Source organism: Diplotaxodon limnothrissa, linkage group LG17, assembly GCF_057381915.1.
Source record: "Diplotaxodon limnothrissa isolate DT_005_m linkage group LG17, D_limnothrissa_male_GT1.1, whole genome shotgun sequence".
NCBI classification, from domain to species: domain Eukaryota; kingdom Metazoa; phylum Chordata; class Actinopteri; order Cichliformes; family Cichlidae; genus Diplotaxodon; species Diplotaxodon limnothrissa.
In genome coordinates, this window is record NC_140612.1 from 20,497,459 (window position 1) to 20,509,855 (window position 12,397).

At 43.2% G+C, this 12,397-nt stretch overlaps 1 pseudogene; it reads left to right on the forward strand.

The window, feature by feature from the left end:
• The first annotated feature begins 9,322 nt into the window (after positions 1-9,322).
• On the forward strand, positions 9,323-12,397 carry LOC146614928 (uncharacterized; annotated as a pseudogene).

Below are 12,397 nucleotides of genomic sequence, written 5' to 3' on the forward strand. Positions count from 1 at the left end.
TCTCACTGCACGGCAGTTACGATGATAAACATTTGTCTAAGCCAACAAAACCACAACTTCATCTGCTTCCTACTTTCTGTGAAATGAAACATTTGGTGCATAGTCAAATTTTGTACAAAGCCTTTCCCTCAGGCTGTTTAAACTAAGTGCAAATTTGTAAAGAATTCCTAGAAATGGCAGGGATTTAAGCCTTCCAGGAAAATACATCAGACAAGTTAGAACAACTAGACAAAAATCTATTAAACCCCATCCAGTGGATACAGCCAGACTACTTTCTCACCTTTGTTTCCAAAAAGGGTGCAGCTTTTTTTTTCAGAAAACACTGGATTAGTATGGCTTGTTCAAAACTGTTGCCGTAGAAAAGGTCATCTCCCTATAAAGAACATGTTAAAACAGGTTATGTTTCCAAAAATGCAGTCGTTAGAAAACACAAGACCTCTGGAACAAAGCCCTGTGCGTTGTGCACAGGTCCTAGCGTTTTTTTTAAAAGAAAAAACCAAACACACCATGCCAACTTCAGCACACTGGTGGATGGATAAAGATTTGGGGTTGTTTTGCAGGTACAACAGCTAAGCAGGTACAAAAGCTTCAGGACCAGGGCAGTCACTGAATTGACCACTTAAGAGAGTTGACAACTAGATTCAAATTCTTTTTTACAGCTAAAAATCAGAAAAGTGTGCACTTGTATTCAACCCCGTTACTGATATCACAAAAACAAAATTCACTGCAACCACCTGTGTGTACTCTGTGTACTATAATCTCAGTATAATCTCTTTAAAGGCCTCAGAGGTTTGTAAAGAAACATCATGAAGCTTAAGAAAACACCAGACAGGTCGGGAATAACGCTGTGGAGAAGTTTAAAGCAGGACTAGGTTATAAAAACACATTTCACGTTTTCCCCGTGATAATTGAAACGGCCTGTATGACAGTGAATAATTTACCTATAGTCCCTAAATTAAAGATTTATTGAAAGAAGATCATTTAATTTTTTGAGCTTGTAGAGACAGGCCGCTGTAGCTGTTGCTTTGAATTTTTCTTCAAGGTCAGAGTGTAAAATTCACACACACACAGAATAAAAGTGTTGAAAAGATAACCAAGCTCTTAAACAGCAGACAAGTTTGCCTTTTTTTCCCCCTGCAGGTGTGTGAAGGAAACATTTGGATCATTGAGAAAATTCAGCAACACCTCAGAGCTGTACCAGAGCTGTAAAGCAGGATTTTGGCTTTTCCAAGCAACTTTAGGGTTAACCCTGGGTTTTCTATGCTTTCTTTTTTTCTTTTCTTTTTTTTTTTTTTTTTGCCTTTCCCGTTTGGCTCTTTTGCCATCAGAATTGTTGTCTAAAGGCAAAGAAAGATACCCAACGGATTTACTTTACCAAATTGACCATCCCAGCCTTGCCGTAATGGTCCATTTGATTCACCTTTTATTGTTTATTTTATTTTCACTTACTGAATACGGGACAGACTTGACTGGGGGAAAGAAGGGGAGAAAGAAAGAGGGAAAGAGAAACAGCTGAGAAGAGGGACGGGGGAGAAGGGCAAAAGACAAAAACCAACAGAATGAGCAGAAAAAAAAAGAAAGAGAAAAAAAATGCATATATCAATCACCTGGATCACCTGTTGAGAAAGAAAAAAGAAAACAAGCAGAAGAGAACAAGAGTAATAGAATAAACAACATCACAATGATATATGGGAATATGACAGTAAATACTAAATATTAAACATTATTGTGCAGCACATAAGATCAACAGAACACAGTGTGCTTTGAGGTAGAAGCCAAAAAGGGTGTAGTTTGTGGGTGTGATCACCCGTGTGTACACCTGTGAGCATGGACGCGCTTGTTTTTTTTTTTTAAAAGGTTCCTTCATGTAATGATCTGCTAGAGGGTGTGGGGGGGCCACAGCCCCGTCCTCCAGGGCATGAAGCAGGTATGGAGGAGATCAAAACTCCAGACATCCAGAGTCCCTCAGAACACAAGGGACCAAGGAAGACCAACAGAGGGGCAGCCGCGCCACTGTCCCAGAAAGAGCTGAGGAGAGTCCCAGATGAGGGCTCACTCAGCAGCCGCGGAGCAGAAGCCAGGGGGAGTTGCAGTGACGCGCCCGTGAGCTCCGCCAGCAGCCAGCCGTGCCTGAGTGACCGAGCCCCAGGCCGAGAGGCCGGGGGCACCCCACCTCCGAAGTGGCCCGAGCGAGCCCCAGGCTCCAGGCCCCGATAAGCGGCCGCCAAGGAGTGAGCCGGTGTGTACCCGGATGCCCATCCCCGGACACAAAGAACCACCAACGCACCGATGTCTGAGGGAGTCCGCCACTGGCAGGGAAGTGGTGGTAGGGGGAGATAGGCCTCCAAACCTTGGAGGGCCTAAGATGTCCCCAGAGAGGTGGCGCCTGACACCCAACCTGACATATAGACACAGAAATACAGGCACACACATATACAAACGTCCATTCCCACCCTCATGCTCTCATATGCGCTTACTCCACACTCAACCAACGTGGAGACAGACATAAAGAGACGCTGTACACACGATCACACTCCCCAAGCTTACTCTACAAACCGGGTCTAGGTACCCTTGCCCCTGGAGGGGGAACTGCACCCAGACCCAGGTGGTGTTACCCTTTTCCCTGCGGTGGGGGGAGGCAGACCGCCCCGACTCCGCAGCAGCAGGTAGGCCCCACACTCCAGACCGCAGTCGGACGGCCAACTCCTCCTCCTAGCCCCCCCGCTCCAGCAGGTCGCAGAGAATGGGGGTGAGAGAAGACTCCAAACCTCCCTCCACCCGCTCATTGTAGTGTTGATGCATGTGTGTTCTAAGGTGCATTTAAAACCCAGGAGGGCATGGAGCTACCTGCCAGAGAGCAGCAGGTAAGCGCATGGTCCCTCCTGCTAGCCCTCAATGTCTACGTGTATTTAACCTTGAGAGGTGGGCAACGACGCCAGGGGTGGGGTGTACACACTGATGGTACTTTGGATTCCGTGTATCGTGCCCACCCCCAAGATCCTATATGTATGTGTAATGAGAGTGTGAGTAATGTGAATGTCTAAGTTGTGGGATAAAATTGAGGCAGAGGCAGCCAGAAGGGGACAGAGGGGGGGGGGGGGGGGGGTAGCCTCCTCTGCACCCTGGAGATGGGGAGGGAAGGAAGGGAGGGGCAAGTGACCCCTCCCTGGGGCCAGCTCCCCCGCTGACCCCAGTAGGCACCCCCATACTCCGCGACCCGCCAGGGAAAGGGGGCCCAGGCCCATCCAGACCGGGGCCCAGTGCAGCAGCGCCTCCCGGCCCCACAGAGCCCGGGACAGTCCACCCAACCCCACCACAGAGAAAACTGCACCCACCCCACCATCCACTCATCTTCCAGACTACATAAGACAATAAACACCCAGGCTGAGATCTTCCTCCACCTCTCCTGTATCTCCCCCTCCTGCAGAGAGAGCTCCCGAGGAGAGGAAAGCTCCTGCAAGATGTGACAATCTCCCCCACCAGTTGAAGAGCCCCCCAGGTGGCTCGATGCACCGGCGGCACCCTGCTCCAGGGCTGGGCCCCCATGCACCCACCCGCCCACAACCCCGGCAACACACCAACCAGGACCTAAGCCCCCGAGGCCCGGCCCGGGCCCCAGCCCAGAGACGGAGCGCCCCCAGAACCTCACGCCCATTCCGGACCCACCCAGGGGCAGCCAGGCTACCAGGTCAGTAACCCACGTCCGTCAGCACAGACCCTCCCCTAGCCCCGCTGCACGCAGCCGCGAGGAAACAGCCACCTGAGAGCCAACAGAGCCCCTAACCGGACATGACCGCTACCCCGGGTTGAGCCCCCCAAGGAAGATGCCTCCGGGGAACCCCCCGACGCCCTAAGCCTGTCCCTACCCCCACACCAATCACAACAGTGAAGGCGGGACCAAACTATGACCCCCCACCCCCACTAGGTGATGGAGCTGATCAAAGGAGCCCAGAGCAATTGATCTGATGTGGTGGCAGAGGCTGTATCAAGAGTAATGTAATCTAATAGATAATTTCTATATTGGTTAGAATTAAGATTATTTTTATTTTTCCAGTTCATGAGGACTGTTTTCTTGGCTATGCATAGGGCAGTGAAAACCATATGGGCGATATTCTTTTCTGAAGTGACATTATCTAAGCTGCCCAACAAACACACTAAGGGGGAAGTTGGAATGTTACATTTCAGACACTTCGATAAGTCTGCACATATCTCGCACCAAAACTTCTGAACTGGTGGACAGAACCAAAGAGCGTGGATATAATTGTCCGGTGAATTGGTTTGGCAGTGTGAGCAGTTGTTGGTAGACGTAAAGCCCATCTTGAACATCCGATGACCTGTATAGTGCACTCTATGTAATATTTTGTATTGAATTAATTGAAGACTGGGATTTCTAATTAGATGAAAGGTTTTTAAGCAAATCTGAGACCAGAAGTTTAGGTCTAAGTTAACTGATAAATCCGCTTCCCATTTTGCAATAGGAAGTGATATTGATTCATCTGTTTTAGAAAGCATTCTGTATATTTTGGATAGTAATTTGGGGGTTTTAAGAGTAAGAAATTGAACCACACTTGGTGGTGTTTGTAGTTCAACTTGACCCGGTTTAAATTTCTTTTTTACTATGGATTTAATTTGTTGATATTCTAAAAATCTTTTCTTGTTGATCCCATATTGTGTAACTAGTCCGTCAAATGAGATAAATTCTGTTCCTTCTAGTATATGTTCTAAATATTTGATTCCTTTACCACTCCAATCTGAAAAGTTTATCATATTATTGTTTTGTAATATGTCAGGGTTGTTCCAGATAGGTGTACGTTTGCATGGGATTAATGAAGACGCCGTCAATTTTAGAAACTCCCACCATGCTGTCAGAGAAGAGCTGATGTTGATGCTTTTAAAGCATTCATGTCGTTGGATGTTTGAGCTGATAAATGGTAGGTCTGAGATCTCTAGATTATTGCAAAGTGCTTGTTCTACATCTAGCCAAGGTTCATCTAAGAGGGTATGTTTTAGCCATCCTGAGATAAACTGAAGCCTGTTGGCTAAGAAGTAGTGCTGAAAGTTAGGCAGTTCTAGTCCTCCTTTATCCTTGGTCTTTTGTAGTGTTTTTAAGCTTATACGTGGGGGTTTATTTTTCCAAAGGAATTTGGACATACATGAATCTAGCGATCTGAACCAATCTTGTGGCGGTTTAGTTGGGATCATTGAGAATAAATCATTTATTTTTGGTAAGACCATCATTTTTATAGCGGCAACCCTTCCCATGAGTGATATGGGTAGACATTTCCATCTAGCCAGATCATCTTCTACCTTCTTTAAAAGTGGGATATGGTTTAATTTAGTTAGATCTGCAAGCTTGGGAGAAACATTAATACCTAAATATTTTATATTTCCCGATTGCAGTGGTGTAGAAGAGGAATTATGGAGGGAGCAATTAATCGGTAGAACTGTAGATTTTGACCAGTTAATTGAGTAATCTGATATTCTTGCAAAAGAGTTTATCAATTCAATCACCCCAGAGATATTGGTTTGTGAATTTTGGAGAAAGAGTAACACATCATCCGCATAAAGGCTGATTTTATGTTCCACGTTCTTGCATTTTATGCCCTTAATTACTGAATTCTGTCTAATTGCTGCTGCTAGTGTTTCAATAAAAATTGCAAACAGTGAAGGGGAGAGTGGGCATCCCTGCCTGGTGCCCCTCAAGAGACAGAAGCTGGAGGATGTCTGGTCATTTGTTCTAACACAAGCTGTTGGGGAATTATATAATATTTTTAACCAGTTGATGAAAGAGGATCCAAAACCAAATTTGTGTAAAGTTGCAAATAGAAATTTCCAGTAAACTCTGTCAAATGCTTTTTCTGCGTCTAAAGAGAATATTGTAGTTTCTAGGTTTTTACTGTATGAGTAGTCTATCAAATTAAGTAATCTACGTGTATTTGTTGATGAGTGCCTACCTTTTATGAAACCAGTTTGGTCAGGATGAATTAAGAGGGGGGTTATTTTCTCCAGTCTCTTTGAGAGAGCTTTACAGATTATTTTAAGGTCTACATTTATAAGGGATATTGGACGATAGCTTGAGGGATATACAGGGTCTTTGCCTGGTTTTAGCAGGAGATTAATGTTTGCAGAATTCATATTTGATGGAAGTCTGCCCTTTTCTTTAATTTCCAACAACGTTCTGTAGAAAACTGGTGCTAGAATCGACCAGAATTCTTTGTAGAATTCTGCAGGAAAGCCATCTGGACCTGGAGCCTTATTATTGTGCATACTTATCAGGGCTTCCTGGAGTTCACCTGGTGTCAGTGGTGAATCCAGTGCCATTGCTTGAGTGTCTAATAATTTTGGAAGAGTTATGTTGTCCAAAAACTGATCAATTTCTTTTTTAGATGGGTTTATTTGTGGTGAATACAACGTTTTATAGAAATCCTTGAAAATGTTGTTTATTTGTATCGGATCATATATTGTGTTCCCAGATGAATCTTGAACAGCACATATAGTTGTTTTTTCTTTCTTTATTTTTAGCTGGTTTGCTAGAAATTGACCGGATTTATTACCATGTTCATAATTTTGTAGGCGTAGTCTTTGTACTAAGAATTTTTTTTTTTTTTTATCAATTATCTCATTTAATTCTAGTTTTGTTTTGCGTATTTTGTTCAATGTTTCCTGATCTTGGTGGGACGCGTAGGCTTCTTCCAGTGATTTGATGTTTTTTTCTAATTCCTGAATATTTTTGTTTTCTTTTTTCTTTTTATGTGATGAGAAAGAAATTATTTTACCTCTCATCACAGCTTTCCCTGCTTCCCATAGAACAGAAGCTGATGTTTCGGGAGTGTCATTATAGTCCAAATATAAAGTCCACTCTTTTTTAAAATATTTAATAAAGTCTTCATCTTTAAGTAGTGATATATTAAATCTCCAGTTTTTTCTTGGCGTAGTATTATTCTTGTGCATTAGTGTTAAAGATACAGGACCATGATCGCTGACAGCTATAGGGTGAATCTCAGTGTCTGAAATGTCGTTCAGCAGTGAGCTGCTGACCAAAAAATAATCCAGACGAGAGTAGGAGTGGTGGACATGTGAGAAAAAAGTATATTCCTTACTGGTGGGGTGAAGGGAGCGCCATGCATCGCAAAGACCAAAGTCACTCATATACTGTTTGATTATATTTATGGACTGCCAATTACGCTGAGTTCCCGCTGTATTGAGCCTATCCATGTCTTCATTTAGTCCAAGGTTGAGATCGCCTCCAAGAACAAGTGTGCCATCTAAGTGTTCAGAGAGTGCACTGAAAAAACCGTGAAAGAATGAGGGATCATCAACATTTGGACCATATACACTTGCAATACATAGCTTTGTATCAAGTATAGATAGTTTAATGATTAAGAATCTGCCCTCTGGATCTATAACTGTATCGAGTACTGTGAAATTAATATTTTTATGTATTAAAATTGCTACTCCCCTTTGTCTAGAATTATAACAAGCTGAGAACACATTAGGAAACTCAGGTGTTTTAAGTTCATTCGAACCTCTAAGAGGTCTGTGGGTCTCTTGTAAAAGGACAACATCTGTCTGTAGTTTTTTGAGTTGGTTAAATATTTTTAACCTCTTTTCTCTGGAGCCAGCTCCATTTATATTCCATGTAATGAACCTCAGTGTACCCATAGATGTTTGTGTATAACTAGGGATGTATGCTGTGTGCGTCGCTTAGACAGGTGGAGAGAATACGTCACTTGTTCATAAATAAAGAGAAGGAGAGAGAGAAAAAATGTGTGGCGAGATGCTCCCTGAGTCTGACTTTGTGTATGCATAGTTACTAATATGAGTAGGCTTGGCTTAAGTGTGTGTGTATCTTATATGACTGTGTGCGCTGTCTGACTGATGTAAATGTGCTGCCGTTGAGCGCATGGTGCGTATGTGTTGAAATAAAGGATGTTTGCGGATGAGTGTCGAAGCAGGTGATCGAGGCAGTGAAAGGAATAAAGAAAGAAACCAAGGACAGGGGTGAGCAGCATAAATTTGCCCTGAATTCTAAGGATGGGTCCGATGTATCCTTCATGTCCTACTATATCCCAGGATTCATTGCGGGTCATAGAGGAGATTTGTTTCTGATAACGATGGTGGTCGAAGCAGGAGAGGAAAACACTTTCAAATGTAAGTATATGAACATCTGGTTGTACAAAACTTAAATTGTTATAGCTGTTGTGTTGTTAAGCTTTGGGCATCTGCATAGACATGTTTCTTTTATTTAAAATAACCGTAAACCAGCTTGTATCGCGGGTCCCGCAATTTTTCATGTATTGCCACTTACATACAGCTAATTTAGATTTTTTCGAATTGGTGACATGTTGTGGGGAACAAAGACCAAACGGCTTAATTTATTAAAACGAGGAGAAAACAATCACCTCTTCACTGGGGTGAAGAATTGGGCCACTACGGCTTGGATGTACAAGAATAAATAAATTAACACATCATATTCATATGAGTACGGTCCTATTAACCTTCACGCTGTACAGCAGCGGTCCCCAACCTTTTTTGCACCACAGACCTGTTTATGTCAGACACAGAGCGGCCTTTAAGGTATCGCGGATGAATACAACCACATAAAATGATCCGACCAAGACAAAAACTGTGGTATTTTGTAAATATAATAAACGTGAATGTACTGTCTAATTGTGTAACTTTATTAGCAGCGTCATCCTGAAAATGCCTCAACATTGAGAGTAACATCCTCCTCTCTGCCGCTTAATACTCTCTGGTCGCTATGGTAACGTGTAAATATTTCTTTCAAAATAAGACACACAGCTACAACAAGGGAAAGACCCAGGGAAACTGAGTTAACGATAATAACCCTGAAAACCATAAATTTCACAGCGGAGCCTCAACTCTCGTGGCCCGGTACCAAACGACTCACAGACCGCTGCTGTACAGAACCTGTGATGTCCAGACGGTGTTCCTCTGGTGTTCTGCTGTGAAAACTTTTGATTTAGGGATTAACATAGTTGCCACGGTTTCCTTTCTTCTCTTATTTGTTGTCTGTGGTCAGGACAATTCTGGAGAAGATGGGCCTGCAGGGGAAAGTCACCCCCTTGCAGGCCAGAAGACATGAGATAACTCAAAATACAAAGTACATATGTGTGTTATCAAGAAGATAATTCTTAAGAACACAAGTTAATAAATGTGCAATTACTAAGAGTTGCTGTGGTGTTTTTATTTGCCTGCTATCATTTTTGATTTCCTCTGCCTTTAGGATTGCAAGTATCCAGGCTCAGGAGAGGGAGTCAGTGGGAAGCCCACTGCTGCTACTTGGCCCTAGTTTGCCCTCATGGATGAGGTGATAGGGCAGATGCCTTCCTTTAAGCCTCCTGTCCTAATGTCCTCTCTCCCTGAGGACACCCCAGGGCCAAGCACAGCAGTGGGTGACCAAAACGACAGCGATGACGAAGCGGCTCAGCCACCTACGACAGGGAGAAGGAGGAAAAGAGACAGGAATGATGAGCTGCTAGACCTCATCAGAGAGGACATGAGGCAGCAAAGAGGGGCTGAGGAGAGGGGAGCAGGGAGAGGATGGACAGACTGTGTTCACTTCTAGAAAGATTAGTTCCCAAATGAGTTATGTATTGAGACATTTATTTATTTGAATATATTTGTTACATTGTTATATGTGTTGCATTAGTTTAAAGGTTTTATGTTATTAATAAATTGATTCAAACAAACAGTAATTGTCACTGAACTCAATTTGATTTACAGGCATTTTTAACATGTATGAACATAATGCTAACTTTGAACAATATTAAATGGATATTTATTTGATAGCAATAAATAAATAACAATAACAATTAAACATGAATATTTCAAATACACAGTATGTAAAGATGGAAAAACAATATTTTCAGTTGTTCACACAGGATTAACCCGAGTGACCTGTTCCTGGACCGTTTCTTGAACAACTGTAATAGATTACAGGAAGTCTCTAGCAGTGTTGCTGAAGATCAGACATGGAGGGGGTGCTGCAACTGAGACCTGCGGTTTGTCTTTTCTGGTCAGCGAGTGGAGAATCACACAGGGTGGTCTGCAAAGAGAGCTTTAGGATGCTTCCTCCCACTGTCCACTGCATCGTCCATCCACAGGGTTTGCAGGGCTGGCTCACTCGTGGCTGCCACACCACTAAGATGTTTTCAGAAATATGCAAGCAGGAGATGGTGGATGCTATATTACAGTTTTTTCTGAAGGCTTTAACCCTAACTGTGATTCTTATAGCACAATTCCTAAAACTGTTAATACTTATAGCAAAACCACTCACTGAGTTTGCAAAACTAAAAGCACAAACACTGCTTTGCACTCAGTTTGCAATTTTGTAACACACACTTGCAAAACTGTAGGCACAATTCACTGCACAGCACTCTTTTTGCAGAACTTTAAACACAACTCACTGCTTACACTCAATTACCAAATTTCCAACACACTCCAAGCAAAATTATACACATGTATGGCTATCATTAACACTATTTTGCCAACTGTCTGGCACACGTTCACATGTGAAAACTGTTTTAGATAATTAGTCCACTTTGCAATCAGCCTAAGCACTATAAACAGGCCACAGGTAAGCTGTCTATGTGGAGTACAATGGAAGGAGCAGTAAGAGTGAGAAGAGTGAGAATCAGAGGAGGCCGAGGGAGAGAACGTGGAGGTGAAGAAGTTGGAGGAAGAGGACGTGGAGGTGAAGAAGGCAAGGCAAGGCAAGGCAAGGCAAATTTATTTGTATAGCACAATTCAACAACAAGGTGAATCAAAGTGCTTTACAGAGACATTAGAAACAAAAGCAAATAAAAAGCATGATTTAAAATTGATTAAAACAAGCAAACAAACAAACTAACTAAACACACACATTTCACACCTGTTCGCGCGATCTGAACCCTTATCGTAAGGGGAGCTACCAGTCCTTCTGTGGACGAGCTACTTTCTATTTTAAATTCCCTGAATTTAAAATACTCTCTAGACCCAGTCTAGACCCAGATGGGGAGCTACCCAGAGCTCTAATCCCACACCTGTTCGCGCAATCTGAACCCTTATCGTAAGGGGAGCTACCAGTCCTTCTGTGGACGAGCTACTTTCTATTTTAAATTCCCTGAATTTAAAATACTCTCTAGACCCAGTCTAGACCCAGTTGGGGAGCTACCCAGAGCTCTAATCCCACACCTGTTCGCGCGATCTGAACCCTTATCGTAAGGGGAGCTACCAGTCCTTCTGTGGACGAGCTACTTTCTATCTAAGAAGCAAGAGGGTTAGAGGAAGTTAGAGGAAGAGGACAAGGAGGAGCAAGAAGAGGACGAGGAGGGGAAAGAGGAAGGGTAAGAAGAGTAAGAAACAGAATAACTGATGACATCAGAGCTACAATAGTGGACCATGTCATCAACCATGGGATGACCCTGAGGGAAGCTGGCCAACGGGTTCAGCCTAAACTGAGCCGCTACACTGTGGCAAGCATCATTAGGACATTTCAAAATGAGAATCGGTAAGTACTTTGTAGCACTGCCATACTCTAATGAGAAACACAACAGTACCATACATGCAAAAATACTGAAATTGTTACTTTACAGAATTGCTAGACGTCCAGATGTTGGGGGCAGAGGCAGAATGTTCACTCCAGAGCAAGAGACCCATATAGTGAACATGGTGATTGCCAATAATGCAATAAGACTGCGCGAAATACAGCAGCGCATAATTGATAATGACACCATCTTTCAAAATATACACAGTGCAAGCATTTCTGCACTAAGTCGTGTACTTGCGCGCAACAGAATAAGAATGAAGCAAATTTACAGAGTTCCTTTCGAGAGAAACATAGAACGTGTAAAGCAACTGCGATAGGACTACGTGCAGGTAAGCTAGTGTCATTGGTTCTGAATTTGGAAGTGCATACTGTAGTGCTGTGCATGGGCCTGATGTGTTGCATTTGTTTTGTCTTGTCCAGAGAGTGATGGAACTAGAAGCAGATGCAATGGGACATGAGCTACTTTTTGTAGATGAGGCCGGTTTTAACCTCAGTAAAACCAGGAGATGTGGCAGGAACATTATTGGACACCGTGCCATCATCAATGTCCCAGGACAACATGGTGGTAACATAACCATGTCTGCAGCTATAAGCCAAAATGGTGTTGTTCACCATTATGCAACCATAGGCCCATACAACACTGCACACATTATTGCATTCCTGGACACCTTACATGACATGCTCACTGTTCAGAGACCAGGGCAGACCCGATATGTCATCATATGGGACAATATTAGCTTCCATAGGGCTGCTTTGGTCCGCAACTGGTTTACAGACCACCCATCCTTCATGGCACTCAACCTCCCTCCATGCTCTCCATTCTTACAGTTTTTTCTGAATGCTTAA